Source organism: Varanus komodoensis, unplaced genomic scaffold, assembly GCF_004798865.1.
Source record: "Varanus komodoensis strain SLA01 unplaced genomic scaffold, ASM479886v1 scaffold13_1, whole genome shotgun sequence".
NCBI classification, from domain to species: domain Eukaryota; kingdom Metazoa; phylum Chordata; class Lepidosauria; order Squamata; family Varanidae; genus Varanus; species Varanus komodoensis.
Genome location: NW_025335408.1, coordinates 7,660,764 through 7,679,649, shown reverse-complemented (window position 1 = coordinate 7,679,649; position 18,886 = coordinate 7,660,764). Strand labels below are relative to the sequence as shown.

The 18,886-nt window shown below is 40.2% G+C and overlaps 1 long non-coding RNA gene across 1 annotated transcript in view; it reads right to left on the bottom strand.

Moving 5' to 3' along the window:
• The window catches only part of LOC123019858, a 38,804-nt gene that overhangs the window by 2,892 nt on the left and 17,026 nt on the right, over positions 1–18,886 (bottom strand). The gene's annotated exons all lie outside the window — the stretch shown is intronic.

The window sequence follows — 18,886 nt, the reverse complement described above, 5'->3', positions numbered from 1 at the left end:
AATGCCTTTCCTCACCTTTGGAAGGCACTCACAAAGCCTGGTAGATGCTTACAGACCCTGCTGCTGAAGCTCCCTATTAAGCTGGGCCTTCTCTCATTCTCCCTTCCCTCATTTCCCAGGAACACAGCTGGCGTGCTCTCCTGGCAGCTTCTGAAACAGAGAGAGGAACTATCTAAAATCCATGGCAAGGGGCATTGCTCTTTGTTTTTTTCACTCAGAACCAGGAATGCACAACGTCTCCAAATAACTAGTTCTCTGACTAAGGGGAAGTCTGTAAGCATTGCTTTTGCTTGATTATTGATAATCTGCACCCATATTTCATCCTTATCTGTATTCAGTAAACAGCATATAATCTTGACACTGGTAGCGTTTCTTCCTAAGTAATATCTAACCTAAAGTGGAATTTTGGCTGGAACAGGCCTGATAGTTGATTCATTTCAGTTTGCTATTTATTATATTTATACCCTGCCTTTTTTCCTTCCAAGGAATGCAAAGCAGCTTACGTAATTTTCCTCCTACTGCTGCTCTCAATCTTATCCTCACAGCAGCAACCCTGTGAGGTAGGTTGGACTGAGAGTCTGTCACTTGCCCAACGTCACCCAGTGAGATCCATGGCCAAGTGGGGACTAGAACCCAAATCTCCTGAGTCCTAGTTAAACACTGTAAGTATTGTATCACACTGGCTCTCTGCATGCACAACATCCTAAGGAAAGACATCAGTCAGGGATGATCCAGGAAGAGGGTTGGAAAGACAATAATGAGGGGAGGAGAAACAAAGGGTACAGTCGATGGCTTTGGAGACTAGAGGAAAAATGCTGAGATGGCCTCTGAGTGGTCTGCCAAGACAAAAGGCCCTGCAGACATAGGAACTTAATGTGTACAAAGTAAATAATAATAATAACCACCTTACCATGAGGACAGGCTCCAGGAGAATGGGGTACGAGGTTGGACAGAAATACAAGAACCACTGTGTTCTCTTACAACAGGGGTGATGAATCTTGGGCTCCATGGGCAAATCTGGTCCTCCTGGGCCAACTACAATCCTGTACAATTCCCCCAATAGCTACACCTCATTCCCCAACCCCTTTCCTTGGAGTGCTGATTGTTTAGTAGTTTTCTAGTTCTTGTTAGTTTGTTTATGTGCATCCCCCGCTTCCCACCATTCCAAAAAGTAGAATTGTCTCTTGTAAAGCTTAGTTAGTAGCAGGAAGAGTTTGAAGCTCCAGTATGCTGCTATTTTTTAGCCATTCCACTACTGGAATGCAGCCTCCAAGAGTTTCTCCAAAACAGAATTGGGTTCCAGGGTGAAAACTGTTCCCCATACCTGGCTTAGAAGTAATTGCACCATGACTGACAATACAGTCTGCTTGGAAGCTATGGCACAATAGCCATGTGTATACAGAAGTAAGCCCCACTAAGTTGAAGGAGATTTATTTCCAGGTAAGTGTGTGTTGCTCGGGAATGTAGCCTAAGATTTCCTGGACTCACTGGGACTTTCCTTTTGAGAAGAAATGCAAAGGATTGCACCGCCTAGCAGGCACAAAGCCCTAATTAATCATCACCTTCATATTTTTCACACTACCTTTTTGCTCAAGCACCAAGAGTGGACTGCACACTGCATGGATTTCCTTTACCTTATTCTCTGTGCTATAATTCATGTTCCCTGCAACTATTACAGCTTATTCGGGAAGGGTTTTCTTATACCATACAATACATTGCACATAAGTCAAAACAATTTTCAATTTAATTTGCAGTTCCCATATGAAAACTGCAAGTATTTGCTTATTGAGCTCTCTATAAATGGAGAAATAAAGTATATGTTGAGGCTATACAGTTGGCTGCTGGGATTCTGAAGATTGTTTATAGAGCATTTTTCAGTCTACATGGGACTATATAGGAATATTGACTAGGATAACATATTGTCTGATACAGACAGGATAAAGTTTTGGGCATGCTGTCTCCAAAGAGATAAATGATTGAACAGTTCATGGAGCATATAGTGAACACCTGATTATCATCATCATCATCATCATCATCATCATCATCATCAAGCTTAAATTAAGTTCTTGGAACTTCCTATTTTGTTTCAATAGTGAAATGATTTTGGGGAACATTTGCCCATCAAGCCCTATTGAGAAGTTGGTCCTCATATGATTCATAAGTGGTGAACTGCTGAGGGTAAAATTCTGCCCATGTGGGTTCCCTCTCTCACCTCACCCTACCCTTGTCCCTAGAATTCAACAAGTGACACCAGTGTCAGTGTTAGAGACAGCAGCAACGACCTAAAGGAAAATATGATGGACTTCCAAAAAGCATTTATTCTAAATGCATTAGTTAACAAGCAGACTGATCCTATGGTCTCTAGGTGAGCTTGTCCTGAATACTTCAACAACTTTATTAATAATTTGGATGAAGAGATGGGGAAATGCTTATCAGATAATTTGCAGATGACCCAAAATTGGGTGGGATAGCTAACACTATTGGAAGACAGAAACCAAATTGAAAATGAAAATTGGGCAAAAAATAAGAAAATGAAATTCAGTTGATCATGAGCTGAATATGAATCAGCAGTCTGATGTGGTTGCAAAGAAGAAAAACATAATTTTTGTTTTTATATTTGGAAGTATAGTTTGCAAATTGGGGGAAATTAATAGTTCTTCTCAGACCTCATCTCACAGACTGTGCTCATTCTGAAACCACACTTTGAGAAGGATTCAGATTAACTGGTAAGAGTTCAGAGAAGGGCAACAAAGATGTTCAGGGGACTGGGAACTAAATCCTACAAGGAAAGATAAAGAAATTTAGGTTTAGCCTTGAGAGCATGTTTAGCCTTGAGAGGAGAAGACTGAGGGGAAATGTGGTAGAACTTTTCAAGTACTTATTGTCACAAAGAAGATTGACGTGATCTGTTTTCTGTCACCCAAGACTTTTGGGCATGAAATAAAAGCCTTCAGGTACTGGAAGACAGATTTTTGGTGAACATCAGGAAAAGCTTCTTAAGAGTCAGAGCGGTCAGACTCTGGAACCTGCTATCCAGGGTGGTGAGCTCTCAGTTGCTGAAGGTATTCAAGCAAAGATTGAATGGCCAGATGTCAGAGATGTTTTAAAATAGATTTAAAATTGATTCCTGCACTTAGTCAGTTGAACCCAATGACCTAAATGGCCCCATCCAGCTCTGTGCTTCTATGAAAGGAAATAAGAACTTTCAACAAAACACCACCAAGAAATCTCAAAACAACGGAGTGAAAAATTCATTTCCACTGTCAAAAGATGCAGGGAAGGGAAGGGAAGGGCAATTAACATCATCATCATCATCGTTGTCATGACCTGTAGGCTTGGATAAAAAGCATAGGCATGATTCAAACAACATCATTTGATATTATCATTTCTTTGCTTAAGTGGCTCCTTTCTTTTGCAAGCAAAAAAAAAAAAGAAAATGGCTCTTACAAACTTATATATATATACATGCCCAGATTCTAATATCATCATTTGGGCATCATTCACCAGGAGCCACCTCTGAAGGATATAAAGAAGGTGGCAACTAGGAGAAGAGTAATTTCAGTTGTGGTGCCCCATTTATGGAACTGGTTCCCCAGGAAGGTGAACTTGGCATCAACCTTTTTTGCTTTTAGGGACCAGCCTAAGACCTTTGTATTTTTCAGCAACTTTAATTATTGGATTTTATTATTATTTTACACTTCATGAAGGCACTGTGGATTATTTGGGATTACTTGGTTTTACTGACTATCCTTTACTGACTATCCTTTTACCTGAAGCAGGAAAGGAGGAAGTAAAGAAGACTGCCATTTCATTCATTTCAGTTGTTTATTTATTTTGCTTATTTGTCAACAAGCATTATGGTCTTTTTATCTTATTGCTATGGATGCTAACTTTATGGACTGTCATTATAAAGTGTTATTTATTGTTATTATGTTTGCTGCTATTTTTTAAATTGTAAACTGTCCTGAGAGCCTTTAGGCTAATTTGGTTCAGTATAGAAATGCTTTAAATAATATATAAATAAAATAGACATGAAGGGAATGAGCATCAAAATATGGTATAAGCTGCCAGAGCAGCTGCAAGCAGCTGGATTCTTTTCCCCAGGGTAAGCATGGCAGCAAGAATGGCATCAACATAACTCAGTTTTTATTTAAAGGGCTTTAAACAAAAATCTGCCTAAATGTTTGCAAAACTGCTTTCTCTGAAAATTACTTTTACTTCATGCAAAGTACATTGTGAAAAGGATGGCTTGCAAAACAGCAGGACCTTTTTATCCTTTCTAATTGTAAGGCTCCTACTAAAGAAATAAAAAGGCCAGGTTCACATGACATGGCCAGGGCAAAGCATGTTCTTCTCAGCTTCCTCTAGAGGAGACCAAGCAAAACATGCCTGGAACATCTGGATAATTCCGCTGAGTTTTAAACACAAGAACGTTGTGGCACCACTTAGATAATTTTTATATCAATTTTCACTGCTTTTAACTTACTAACTTAAATTTTATTGTTGTTGATTATGTATATGTTATTTGTCTTGTGTATTTTAATTGTATTTTTTAACATTTATATTACCTATTGGTAATTTTATTGTAATGGCTGCCCAGAGAATGTAATGCTAATGGTCAGCTTTAAACAAATTTAATCAAATTTAAACAAATAAACAAGCAAATGAATAAATAAATTGGCAATAACAGTGGATGGGAAAGTGTGTTCTGCTTAACCTCCATTAGAGGAGGATCATTCTGCCCCCCCAGCCAGTCACCATGTCCAGTCAATGACAGCAGCAGATGGGTGGGGGGGGGGTGCATCTTCTGGGCTTCTTCTAGAAGAGCCTGATGAGAACACAACTCATCCCATGCCAGTGCAGCCATAGTAGTGCAGGGAGCCTCTGACAGCAGCCCCCAAGCACTGCTTGGGCACCTGGGCATGACTGTCATTGGCCAGAGTGACAAACCTTCTCTGCAGGTTTGTTCTCCTCTCATGGGCTTAAGGTATCACCTGGTTATAAACCCAGGAGTAGCTTATAAGCAGCTGGGCTTGCTTGTAATCCACCCTGAATAATCCACAGTGGGTTGGACAACACTCTAAACTACCCTGGTTTATAATACCAGGTGGCTTAGTATATCATGTGAAAGCTATCTCATGGAGAGGGGGGGAGGGAGGAAATAGTAAAATGTGAATACTAAATCTGTCTGGTGCCATCTGTAAAAAGCAATATTTTATGGCCCTTGTGACTCCAGGATCTATGTCATTCAGAGCCACACAAGGAATCACTGTTATGGTTGCTGACATATTGATAGGCCTTATACGTGCTACAAACATAGTTCAATTTTATCACAGCTTAACCGGTTCTTTGAAGAATACTAACAATTGTAGTTTGCTTACTTGAAAAGAGTTACCTGTTTCAGGGAATGAACATAACTATTAAAGAAAGACACTGTGTCATGTTTCATAGGTGGTGAAGGTGGGAGATTTGCAGCACAAAATATATTCATAATTAAATTGCACAGTAGTAGAGTTACCTGCCATAGCAGAGTGTTTGAGGTGATGGTGGTAGTGGTGGTTGTTTTAAATTTCTCATGCAATCAATGATATAGGTTCTTTTTTGGTCTGAAATATAAAGGTAGACACTACTCTAAATGGCACTATTAAATCAGTTGAAATCTGATATGTGTGTCCACCTTCTGGCAGACTGCAAAGAAGACTAGGGGAACAGAGCAAGAATTCAAGCAAGGAATCAAAACCATGGACAGCTCCAAGTGAAGCTTGGCAGAGTTTCAGCTGAATACAAATTGATAACAAAGAGCAGGAGGCTAGGATGTTGCTCCAGCAAAGGTATGAAGCCAACAGGAGATTTAAATAGGATGCAGGCACATCATGATTGCTTGCTTTGCCCTCACTGAGGGAGCCATCAGTGTCCATGTTTACCATTCTGGTAGGAAGTTTGAGCTAAAATGACTTCAGTTGTGCCAATGGTTTGGAAGTAGAGTCTTCAGAGGAAGACAAAAAATTGTCCACAGCCCATATACAAAGTGGCAAGACTCTCTCTTTGCATAACAAACTAGTGTCTTCTGGAATTTATTACAAGAATAATTCTCACACCCAATCTTCCTTCCACTTGGTATCTCCTGCTTGTAGGGGGTTACAGGAGGTGAAGGGCATGACTATAAAGACACAGAGCAGGAAAGGACTAAAAGCCCATCCAGGTCTTCCCTCCCACAAGAAGGATGATCAGTCCACCAACCATCCTTCTCCAGCCCAGTATATTTACAATACAGACTCCACAGTACACCTTAAGCAGAGGCACAGGAACCATGATAGGTGTGTGTGTGTGGTAAATTGGGGACAGCTAATGGTTCACACATGGTCTGCCTGCTTAGGCTTCACTTTCTTGCAGTCTCTGCATTCATGACTGTTCTTCTCACACATCCAAAGCTTGCCAGTAGTGAGGGGAAGACAACCTTTTTTGTCAAGGGTCATTTTGGCTGCAAGCTAAGCTCCTTCTGCAGCCTAGGCTTGGGTCCTGACCTTGGGTACTGAGCAGATTATGTAGTTTGTCAGTTTTGCAGCTACATTTCAAATGTATTTTAACAAAAGAGTCATTATACTTAGCTGGTCCATCACAGCAAGATTGCATGGATTTTCCAGCCTCGGATCCAGGAATCAGAACAATCCTGCAGTTGTCTAAATACTGATAGGTCAATAGGTTGAAAGAACATGACTGGCCCAAGGTTACTTAGCAAACTCTGTAGTGTGCTTCATTCAGGGCTGAGAATAGATTTGACCCTTAGTTTCTCCAGCCCAAGGCCAACACTCTGGCCCCCAACCAGATTAACTATTATATCTTCCACCAGTCATTTAGTGCAAGTGTGGTAGAGTAGTTAGAGTGTTGGTCCAGGATTCAGGACAGCCCAGTTCCAGCCTCCACTCAACCTTGAGTTCACTGGTGACATTGGCCAGCCACTGGGTCTCAGCCTAGTCTGCCTCACAGGATTGTTATGATGAAGAAATGGAGATGAGGAGGAAGATTATGTAAATGGCCTTGGGTTCGTTACAAGAGGGAAAAAAGCAAGATATAGTAACCAAACATGAACTAAACAAATTCTGAGGCCAGAGGGCAATTTCTAGAAAAATAGGGCTGTGGCAGTCTATACAGCACCAAAAGTCTCTGGCATGAATAGTGCAATCTGGGTAACAGCATGTTTTTTTCTCATGGAGAAGATTGGGCTTGTGGTCTTTGTCAAGCTAGATTTTCCCTGGGTTGGTCAGCAGTAACAAACTCCCAAGACTTGCAAACTCATTTGGGAAGAACAAACAACAACTTCTGTTAGCAGAACATGCACCAGAAAAATGAACACCTTCACAGACCTGCAAAGTTCACATTTTTGCAAACATAGTAAGGCAGGCCAAGGCAGTAACACTAGTTGACAGATCCCCACCCATTGACCATGTGACTTTAGTAGTAAAAGTAGGTTACTCCAAACTAACAAGAAGTTGCAAAATAAGGTCATTTGTTGCCATCTGTCCAGTAAGAACAGACACCAACAGAATGCTTTATAGGCTCAGAAGAATCATCATGATAAATTAATATTAACTGGGAATATAGCCAAGTCAGTGACCTAGAGTTTAAAGGTCCCATATTCCATTTACAAATCCCACAAGTTGTCTAGTTGGAGCTGAACCCAGCTGTTGGTCTGAAGTTGACAGGTAAGAGTTCTCTACTTGTTATTAATAGATGAGGCTTCTACCCAGATTAAGAGTACAATAAAAATACCTCCTAAAAGCTCCAGCTGCTATGGAGCAAACAGATACACAGAAGAGGCCAGGGTGATGGGGATATAATCACCCAATGGAGCTACAGCATTAAATAAATATTACTAATTAAGGCAATTGGTCTGCATATTATGTGCACAAACAGTGGAGATGTGTGAGAAATTTGTTCAGATCACAGTGCAATACAACTTGCTAAATCAGCACTTCCCAAACTTAAACACATTCTTGAAAACAGTTTGCTATCAAACTAAATACATCTTCAAAATGTGTGATTCACCTCGGATTGTGTTCATTTCAAAAATCTTGTATGCAATGAGGACATTTTATGAAATGTACAGCTGCAAAAAGCATGTACAGAAATGTATACATTTTGAAAACCTGGAAGTAACCCATTTGGAAAACGAGATTAAGTTGGTTTGGCATGACTTATTCTGAAGAAATCTGTTTGGGTTCTGCTCATCACTATATTTTCTTCAAGGTGCATATAGACTGATTTTTTTAATGATTTGCTCCAGTAATTTCCCAGGGATTGAAGTTAGGCTGACTTCTACACCATATAGTTCCCCAATACATCCTTCCCCCCTTTCTTGTAGATGGGGACCACATCAGCTCTCCTCCATTCATCTGGTACTTCCCCTATTCTCCAAGATTTCTCAGATATTGTATATAGTGGCTGAGGGAGCTCTTGTGCCACTTCCTTTAATATAAGTTGTTCTCTGACAGTTTAAATGTCTTATTGTTATTTCATTACATCTCTTGTTAATCAGAACTGTATTTTTACTTTCCTGATGGATTAGGTGTCCCTATTAAATATCAGGCACTTTTGGCTATCTTAAACCTCTGCTACATTGGGCCTGAATACGTTTACTTTGCAGATTCCTGTGCTCCTTTGAAGCGGTCCACCAGTTCATTTTATTTTTCCTAGGGGCAAAGTGGCTGACAATAGCATTTTCTAATTTAAACATGTCTGCTAGCTCAAATCACAGGGAACAAATTTTTGCCAATCTGCAGCTTGTGAAAATGCTTACCGAACTATGAAACACAAAGGTCAAGTTGGCATTAGCAGGGGCCTGGGACTGATGCATTGGCTAAACTCTGTTTTCTAGTAAATTCTGTTGAACTTTCTGGCTTTTCTAGCTGTGAGTCTTCTTCTGAACATGGGTTTTCCCCCCTTCATTTTCTGTCTTGCAAGGTCCCAAAGATTTTGGAAAAAAATAGCAATGCTAAGATATGGATATGAGTGCAATGGTGGCTTTTGCTTTAGGGTCTGAGAGAAGGAACTTAGATGGCACAGCCAGTCACTGTAGAGTAAACAAATCCTGCAATGAGCCGTACCTGGTCAGGGTGGTTTATTGGGTATGAACTGACTAATCCCTTTTTAAGCTATCCAAATTGGTGGCCATCATTGAATCTTCTCTCAGCTTCAGTGAATGCATTTTTATCACCCAAAAACTCTCTATGGGGTTCACAAAACAAATTTTAACACCATGAAATACAATAACAGAACATAGAAATATTTAAAAGTTTAAAGCAGAACAAAAAATAGTAGAACAGCAATGGAAAAGCCAGGAGTAGTGCAAAGATTAAAACAGACTAACACATTCGCTACTCCTCTTAAAAGCACACACATACACACACAAATGGCCTATTTCAGTACCATGAGGAAGACAGAAAAATGTCTCCCTGTTCTCCTGTATAATTTTGTGCACCTCTATAATGTATTTCCTTATCCACCCTTTTTCTAAGCTGAACAATCCCAGATGTTGCAACCTTTCGTCACAGGTGTTGCTCAAGCTTCCTGATTATTTCAGTTGCCCTTTTCTGCACTTTTTCCAACTCTACATTATCAGTAGCCCAATGCCTTTTGATTGGGAGGACTGGAGGAGCCGTTTATTTGCAGCAACCCTTTGCCAATTTGTTTTGCTGATCTGTGTAAATATGAGTAAACATGTACTATTGCTGCGGTGAGTCTTTGCCTTCATTCCTCAACATATTCCAGAAGATTCCAGCATTTTGACTTATAGCACATATACCTGATGAACTCTGAAAATGTTCAAAAAAAGTCCTCTTGCATGCTTTCTACTTTCCACCCTGCTATGTAGAGCAAAAGGCAAGTCTTCCTGAATCACTGGTTAAGTCAGATTTCCCCCAGATCCCTTTCTAAACATTGGGCATTCTCTAGTCCTCTGGTACAAAGGCTAATCATATGGACATGTTACAATTTTTGTTCTATTATCAGCAATTTCATAGCTAATATGGGTACCATCTGGGCCTTATATTTTATTAACTTCCAATTTGTCAATAGGATGGAACATTATATTTTGACATGATTATTTGCCTTAGTTCCTCAGATTCCTTTCCTGAAATCAGCAGCTCTGGAACAAGTTTCTCTTCTATATTTCCACAGTGGAAACAGATGAAAATAATTCATTCAGCTTCTCTGCAACCTCCTTATCCTCCTTTACAATTCCGTTAAATCTATTGTTGCCCAACAGCCTGCTTCTGATTTATTTAAACATTCTTTATTATTGTCTTTGAGGTAGCTAGCTATTTGCTCTTCAAAATGCCTTTCATGAGATGTAGCCACAACTGAGTTGTGAAACTATCCTGAGGGGAGAGCTCTCATTTTAGCTTCTGCTACCAGGTAAGAGAATTTTGTTCAGGAAGACTTTTAATTAATGTTGATACTTTGAGTTGATTCAGCTGCTTAAGTTATCTGCCATGCAGTTTCTGGGATTGTTTTTTTTTTTGTTTGGTAATTACTATTTTACTGATGAACTTTTTTAACAAGATACTAGCCAAAGTAGCACTCAAGGTAGCAAGTGGAAAGCAGGAGTAGAAATAATTCCAATATGCAAAGAATAAATAAGCTATCTGTATTTTCCAGGAGCAGTCCCTGCATTCCCGTATGTATTCCTGCTGATATCCCTAATTTCTCTAGATTTGGAAAAAATGTTATGTTTATCAGGTTTCAGCACATACATACTAATTCAGTCACATCAATGGTAAAGTGCCACATCAAGAATATCAATTAATTTCCTGCTCATGAAAGCTATTTTGTAGTGTTGATAATGGATTGTACAACTGTTTGAAACTTCCCATGCGTCTTTATTCTAAACTAATTACAGGTCGGAGCCAAACCTGCACTTCAACTTTTATCAGACAGTTAGGTGAGCCAGTGTGTAATAGGATAGCAACATTGAATGGAGACTTGGGAAAACAAAGTTCTAGTTCCCACTTGGCCATGAAGCACACTGAAAGCACAATCTTAGACTCACTCAGAAACTCAGAAATGTTGAAGTCAGGACTCTGAATTCAGAGAACTTTCCCTCTGTTCTGAACCAGAGCAGCACAAAAAGAAGCTCACTGGGGACAATTTCACAGTCGCAACAGTTTTGTGTGCAGGAAGGAGAAGCACAGGATCGACACAATATGAAGCATCCTGATGGTGCTTTAGCCTCATCTCCTGATACTCTGAGGACACACAGATGGTTGAAATCAGCTGAGTAAATTTCATGATGTAATATTCATTTTAATCTTCATATTATATAGCCTAAACATACATATGACTTTTCAAGCGCATTTATTCTGAGTTCAGTGACACATTCAGTTTCCAAAGGTATACCTAACAGCATAACCATGTGTGTATGTGTACACATATACACATGCAGGTGGATCCTATGTATATTGCTTCACAGATAAGTCTCCCTGAGTTCAATGAGTATGCACAAGACATTACTAGTATATGCAGAATGAGTGTCTTAGCTTAGTCATAATTCCATAAATCCTAGTCACACAAGGATTTGATTTAAAAACTAGCATGTGGTGCAATTCATTTGCCTATTGTTTCATGATCTAACTTGTTGGGATCTGCCCTTGGTTTATGCAGATTGCACAAATATTTATAAGTTTAAATGTTTTAAATCTCCATTTTTGATCATGTCAGCTTCTTTAGATTAGCCGTACAAACAGTTCGTACCCTGCTGTCATTTCCTGATGTCAGTGTACTCTCCTCAGCATGCTGAGCTTAAACTGACTAGTAAGCAAGATTATACATAGTAAGTGCTGACAGAATCATGAATCCATGTGAAATATATGGACGATTTTGAGTGGCATCACAACTGAAGAGGCAGTTGGACCAGCTGGATGTTTTGACAACAGTTGTTAAATGAAAAAAGAAAATGGTATGCCAGCAAAAGGCTGGCACAAAAGAAATTCCAGCTGAAAATCAATAATAGCTATGGCAGAAAGAAACTTTAAGGGGAGTAAGTCAGTAGACACAGGAAAAATAGAATGGAGGATCGGCATTGTTGGAGCTGGATAAGTTCTCTGCAGGTGTAATCCTATGGATGTTTATGTAGAAAGAAAGGAGTTCTTCAGTTCCCAGCATTCCCCATCCAGCCAGGGAATCAGCACCTGTTACTATAATAAATTGCTCAAACTTAAAATCTGGGAGAGTCAAGGCAGAGCTTAGTCAGAAATAGCCTCTTCACAGCTTCCTTTCAAATTGCAGGGACTGTTCCACTCCAAAAGAAGCCTTCACAAGCCAATTGTTCAGTCTTTCTCTGACAGATTGAATCCATTAAGATGTGGTGACTTACTGAAGCCATTCAGTATGCAGGCAGGAATTATAAACAAGGCACTTTATTAAGCCTGTTACAGATCCACCAAATTCTGTGATTCATTTGATCTGTCTCTGCCCTCATATTTTTGCAAGTTTCTTCCTAGCATCTGTTCCCTCAATCCAAGTCTTCCTGTCACTAAGTAACTCTCCTGTTCAGTAACTCAACTCTCCCACCTGGTTCCATAGATACTAATGACTCCAGAGCACTCACCTCTCCAAGCTTCTTACTCATATCCTTGAGAAAACAGAACAGAACTCAGATACACCAAGCATAATATCTGTAGCGTTGTAGGCTCAAAATCAGAATAAATGCAAGCAATTTTATCTGCAAAGTCTTTAGAGTATGCCTCTCTGACAGTTCTTCTAATCACACTGCAGGGCCAGATATAAAAGGGTTCTTACCAGCTGAAAAGGCTCCATTCTGTGCCACTGCACAAATGCAATATTGGGGCTAATGTAAATTTTGCAATGTAAGGTAATCTTTACAACAGCATTGTAAACTGGCATATTATCATACTGCAAATAATGGATTGAGGCTGACATGGCAATCCTATTCCCTCACCTGGAAGTATTCCCCATTGAACTCAATGGAATTTATATCTGAGTAGACATTACACTGTCCATGGAGTTTTCATAGCAAAGATACTGGAGTGGGTTGCCATTTCCTTCTCCATTCCCCATGGACAGTACCAAAAGGCAAAAAGATATGACACTGGAAGATGAGCCCCTCAGGTCGGAAGGTGTCCAATATGCTACTGGGGAAGAGCAGAGGGCTAGTACTAGTAGCGCCAGAAAGAATGAAGCGACTGGGTCAAAGCCAAAAGAACACTCAGTTGCAGGTGTATCTGGTGGTGAAAGGAGAGTCCGATGCTGCAAAGATCTATACTCCATAGGAACCTGGAATGTAAGATCCATGAATCAAGACAAGCTGGATGTTGTCAAACAAGAGATGACAAGACTGAACATCGACATCTTAGGAATCAGTGAACTAAAATGGACAGGAATGGGGGAATTTAATTCAGATGACCATCAGGTATACTACTGTGGGCAAGAATCCCTCAGAAGAAATGGAGTAGCCTTCATAGTCAATAAAAGAGTAGGAAAAGCAGTACTGGATACAATCTCCAAAATGACAGACTGATCTCAGTTCGAATCCAAGGCAAACCATTCAACATCACAGTAGTCCAAGTCTATACCCCAGCCACTGGTGCTGAAGAGGATGAAGTTGACCAGTTCTATGAAGACCTACAACACCAAAAATGATGTCCTTATCATCATGGGGGATTGGAATGCTAAAGTAGGAAGCCAAAAGATAACTGGAATAACAGGCAAGTTTGGCCTTGGAGTACAAAATGAAGCAGGGCACAAGCTGGTAGAATTTTGTCAAGAGAATACGATGGTCATAGCAAACACTCTTTTCCAACAACCCAAGAGACATGAGTCTACACATGGACATCACCAGACGGTCAACACAGAAATCAGATTGACTATGTGCTCTGCAGCCAAAGATGGAGAAGCTCTATACAGTCAGTAAAAACTAGACCAGGAGCTAGCTGACTGTGGCTCAGATCATGAGCTTCTCATTGCAAAATTTAGGCTTAAATTGAAGAAAGTAGGGAAAAGCACCAGGCCACTCAGGTATGACCTAAATCATATTCCTGATGAATATACAGTAGAGGTGACAAACAGATTTAAGGAATTAGATCTGATAGACAGAATGCCTGAAGAACTACGGACAGAGATTCCCAACATTGTACAAGAGGTAGCAACTAAAACCATCCCAACGAAAAAGAAATGCAAGAAAGCAAAATGGCTGTCTGAGGAAGCTTTACAAATAGCTGAGGAAAGAAGGGAAGTGAAAGGCAAGGGAGAAAGAGAAAGATACACCCAATTGAATGCAGAATTCCAGAGAATAGCTAGAAGAGATAAGAATGCCTTCTTCAATGAACAGTGCAAAGAAATAGAAGAAAACAATAGAATAGGGAGGACCAGAGATCTCTTCAAGAAAATTGGAGATATGAAGGGAACATTTCATGCAAAGATGGGCGTGATAAAGGACCAAAATGGCAGGGACCTAACAGAGGCAGAAAAGATTAAGAAGAGGTGGAAAGATTACACGGAAGAACTATACAAGAAAGAGCTTAACATCCCTGATAAGCACGATGGGGTGGTCACTGACCTCGAGCCAGACATCCTGGAACGTGAAGTCAAATGGGCCTTAGGAAGTCTGAGCTAGTGGAGGTGACAGTATTCCAGCTGAGCTATTCAAAATCTTAAAAGACAATGCACTAAAAGCGCTACACTCAATATGCCAGCAAATTTGGAAAACTCAACAGTGGCCACAGGATTGGAAAAGGTCAGTTTACATTCCGATTCCAAAGAAGGGCAATGCCAAGGAATGTTCAAACTACTGCACCATTGCACTCATTTCACATGCTAGCAAAGTTATGCTCAAAATCAGACAAGCTAGGCTCCAGCAGTATGTGGATCGAGAACTACCAGAAGTACAGGCAGGATTTCGAAGAGGGAGAGGAACTAGAGATCAAATTGCCAACATACGCTGGATCATGGAGAAAACTAGGGAGTTCCAGGAAAACATCTGCTTCATTGACTATGCTAAAGCCTTTGATTGTGTGGATCACAACAAATTGTGGCAAGTTCTTAAAGAGATGGGAGTACCAGACCATCTTATTTGTCTCTTGAGAAACCTATATGCAGGTCAAGAAGCAACAGTGAGAACTGGACACAGAACCACTGATTGGTTCAAAATTGAGAAACGAGTTTGGCAAGGCTGTATACTGTCGCCCTGCCTATTTAACTTATATGCAGAGCACATCATGAGAAAGGTAGGGCTAGATGAATCATCAGTTGGAATTAAGATTGCTGGGAGAAATATCAACAACCTCAGATATGCAGATGATACCACTCTAATGGCAGAAAGTGAAGAGGAACTAAAGAGCCTCTTGATGCGGATGAAGGAGGAGATCACAAAAGTTGGCTTGAAACTCAACATTAAGAAAACTAAGATCATGGCATCCGGTCCTCTCACTTCCTGGCAAATAGATGGGGAAGAAATGGAGGTAGTGACAGATTTTATTTTTCTGGGCTCCAAGATCACCGCAGACAGTGACTGCAGCCAAGAAATTAAAAGAGGCTTGCTCCTGGGGAGGAAAGCTATGGCAAATCTAGACAGCATACTAAAAAGCAGAGACATCACCCTGCCAACAAAAGTGCGTATAGTCAAGGCTATGGTTTTCCCAGTTGCAATGTATGGCTGTGAAAGCTGGACCATAAGGAAGGCTGAGTGCCAAAGGACTAAGGCCTTTGAATTGTGGTGCTGGAGGAGATTCCTGCGAGTCCCTTGGACCGCAAGGCGATCAAACCAGTCAGTCCTAGAGGAGATCAACCCTGATTGCTCTTTAGAAGGCCAGATGCTGAAGATGAAACTCAAATACTTTGGCCACCTAATGAGAAGGAAAAACTCCCTGGAGAAGAGCCTAATGCTGGGAACAATAGATGACAAAAGAAGGGGACAGCAGAGAATGAGGTGGCTAGATGGGGTCACTGAAGCAGTTGGTGTGAGCTTGGGTGGACTCTGGGGGATAGCGGAAGAGATGAAGGCCTGGAGGAATGTTGTCCACGGGGTTGCGATGGGTCAGACACGACTTCACAACTAACAACAACAAGAAGAAGACATTACACTGTGAATGAGTTATTCAAAGAGGTACGATATTAGGAAGAACTTTCTAGTTCACTGTTCAGATGTTTAGCCACTGGACTATGCTACTAACTACAAAAAAAGTTGAGAAAATCTAGTAGTACATAAATGGACAATGCACTAAATACAGTAGTATGCAAACACTGCTCTAAATGCAGATTTGAAATGATGTTCTTGTTAAATATATGGAGAACAACATCCAACCAGACACAACTGAGACACCTAATAATCCAGATTACCAGTGTTTTTTCCCCTTCTGGCAGGACACCTGTGATTTTAAAGGCAGATGGACTAGTCAGGAATATAACAGGTGAATTACAGAATGGTGCACATGTTGGCTTTCTGATATTCATGGAGCTGTAAAGACCTTAGAATCCTGCCTGTAAAAGGTGCCAAACATATCTTCCTTAGTTTGTCTTTCAAAACACACAAGGGTTGCCCATTTTATTGTTTTTATTTTCTATAGTTTCCTGTAGCCAAAACTGTGCAGTTCACAATTAAAACCATAACATACAGCACAATAAAAATATAGTGTGTTGAAAACTACAGTATAAAATATAAATAAAACTTAACAACCCCACAAAGATTTAAAATACAATAATGTTTATTCATATTATTGCTCTTGCACATTTAACAAAGACAGAAAATTAGTATGGGGAAAAACCTGGCACATGAAGCTTTTCCTTTCACTTTACCCACATGCCCAGAGTGACTTTACTTTCCACAGGGACAAGGTGTGAGAAAGAAGAGATGCATGACAATCTAATAGGACAGTAATGGGATTGCTCTTCTTCACTTGTCATGAGGTAATTTAGCCTACAGTATTATCTTTCAGATATAAATGAGCATAACAGAAAGAAAAAACCAAAAGTACTCCAAAAATAAGAGAATTGACAAATCACAGTCTAATATAGTATTTGCATGTAAACCTCCCCACCCACAAGTCCATGCTGTCTAAATCTTTGGCTTTGTGGGCCAACTCACTGATGGAATAAATGGGTCATTTAGTCCAGGTGTCCCAGTTGCTATACAACCATGTGCTTTGAGTATGTAACCATGCTATCTGTTTAGCTCAGTAAAAAGGTATTGTCCAATCTTTCCTGGCCTTTTCCAGTTCATCAGACTGACAAAACCAGCTAATGGAATAAGTGAAAGCAAGAGTAAGTATGAATATAACTTTGACCCCAACTTCAGCTCACTTTGAGGCTTTCAGATATACTAAAAGCACAATTCCACTCAGAGTAACTTAAAAAGATAGAAAGCAGTATACAAAAGGGATCCTTAAGTAATTCAAAGCATTCTGAAAAAAGGCCTGCATCAATAAAATGATTATCATCTGGTGTTGAAAAAAATAAAAAAGTTGGCATCAAACCAGCCTATTGGATGAGAGAATGCTGGAGGTGAAAGGCTGCCACTGAAAAGGCCCTGGATAGTACCTGCCTTTCCTTAGCAGGTGAAGGCATGAAGAGCTTCTGATGTGGAATACTTCCTGTAGAAGTAAGTGCCTCTTACATAGCAGAGCAAATACATATATCTTTCACACTGGGAATAGGGTTAGGGTTTGCTTTGGTTAGCTTGCCTCTTTTTCTCCTAACAGTTACATGTTTGATGAACTGAGTCTAGAGTAATTCTTTTAAATAGTGGATCTGCTAAAGTTGATAAAACTTGAAGCTTATTTCCCAGAAACTTGTTAATGGACAGCAGGTGTGGTTAGTGGTTCAGAGCAAGGGACTGGGACTCAGGCAATCTTGCTGCTCAGCCATAGAGTCAGCTGGGTAATTGTGAGCCAGATCCAGACTCTCAGCCCAACCTACCTCAGAGGGTTCTTGCGGTGGAGATAATTGGGAGCAGGAGGGGAAGAATACTATGGACTAATAGTTTTGTAACATTTAGTCATTTTGTAGCACTTCTGTGTTCTGCAGCTTGATAGACAGTTCCCAGTTTTTAATGTGCATTCTAATGATGGGTATGTGTCCAACTGATGAAGTTATTTCAGACAGTGAGAAGTGATAATACAGGGAAATGCATGCTGTAGAGGTTACTGCTGCAGCAACCCTGGCAGAAAAGGGTAACACACATCTTGGATCTAGAGCAAAGTGGAAAACTACTGCCCAGAAATATGAGGATGGAGGCAGCTGCTCTCAATAGCTCCCTACATATGTAACTTCACATTATATTGTCCTATAATGTCATTTTATCACTTTTATTAAAGAAAAGAGCTATTCCCAGCAGTTCTCAGCCAAGCTGGAAGTTGTAGGCCACGTTCCTGTGGAAAGATGCATAGGATTGTGCCTTTTATCATCTTCCTAAAGCGGCACAAACTGGAACACTATTTTTCTCTCTAACCTGGAAAAATACTCCATTTCAATGGTATTTCACTATTCTCCTTCTCTTTTTTATTAAAATAAAGCAAGAAATTGATAGTGCTACTTTCAAAATGGATTAAAATAAAACGAGTAACTAAAAATGGCACCTGTTGCAAAGGGTATATAAATCATTATCTGCTGAGTTGTGATGGACTTAGCAGTCCAGCTGGTCACTACCCCCATCAAATTCACGCCCCTTGAACGAGTTAAGAGTTGTGCTATATACGCTTACACAATGCTCAGTAAGAAAATTGACAGGGATGAAGTAATACATATGTCCTTGAAAAGAAAAGGGGGTGAGGCAGGAAAATATCAAATGCTACTGAAGTCGCTGTGGCTAGTATGCATTTTGGGAATTTGCTTCTCCTTCATGCTCAGGCGAGCCTTGTTGCCATCCTCCTCGGATACC